Genomic DNA, 1034 nt, shown 5'->3' with positions numbered 1-1034 from the left:
GCCTCTGCTCTCAGCTTGGCTTGGCCTGACCTCCCTGCCAGCTGTGCCCAGACCATCCATGCCAGGCCTCAGTAGGCACCCTCTGGGCAGTGTGGGGTGGGTGCCAGCAGCAGCTGTGGAGCTTGGCACCCTCTACCACCTCCCTAGCTGGCTTCCTGTGCTGGGGAGGGGACAGGTGCTCCTGATAGCCCACCCACTTGGGGCACTGCGGAAGCTGTGGTAGCACCAAGCAGGGCCTTGGGGCAAAAGCAAGGAGTAGTAGAAAGACAGCACCTGGGTTTCAGAATGCCTGGGTCCCTGAGAGCTGGGCGTCCCTCCCCCTCCCCAAGGGCAGTCTGGGCGGTGCCTGGCCTAGAACTGGGAAGGTGGGGTCAGATCAAAGCCTCCTTCCCCAGCGGCCTCTTTGTTCTTCGCTTTTATAAGGAGGAGGAGGTGGGGCCGAGGAGGGAGGGCCCCCTTTGCTCTCAGCCTCACTCTGTCTCTTCCACCTCAGGCAGGCAGAGGTGGCAAGGCTATGATCCACCCCAAGACTAACCGGGGTCCTCTTTCTGAACGGTGTCCTGGGTGCAGCCAGGGAAGGGGTGCCCCTTCCCCCGAAGCTATGCTCTACCCGCCCCGGTGCCCCACAGTCTGCACTGGCACCATGCCGGCCCGCCTGGCACCCAGCCAACGATCGATAGGTGGATGTTGTGCTGATTAGCTCGGCGGGGCTGCGGCGGCTAGAGGCGGCGTGTGAACATGCGCGGGGAGGGGAGGGGAGCGGCGCCGCGGAGGGTGCTGGGGGTCCAGAGACTGACAGACCAGACCGAAGTGCTGGAGACTGCGAACCGCTGCCCCACCCCCTTGCACACCTGGGTCGGACCCCGGTCCCTCTGGGTTGGTTCCATTGCTCTGGCTGAGGCCTGGGATGAAGGACAGCGCCGCGGACGGAGCATGCATGAGTGGACCCTCCCGCCCCCCATTCAAGGCCACTTTCATAAAATGCCATGTCTGTAGGTACGTGTGCCTGCGTGTCAGGGCCCTCACCCCAAAAC

The sequence above is a fragment of the Neophocaena asiaeorientalis genome, unplaced genomic scaffold (genome assembly GCF_003031525.2).
Source record: "Neophocaena asiaeorientalis asiaeorientalis breed wild unplaced genomic scaffold, Neophocaena_asiaeorientalis_V1.1 scaffold76, whole genome shotgun sequence".
Lineage (NCBI taxonomy): Eukaryota > Metazoa > Chordata > Mammalia > Artiodactyla > Phocoenidae > Neophocaena > Neophocaena asiaeorientalis.
Note: the sequence above shows the minus strand (reverse complement) of the source record.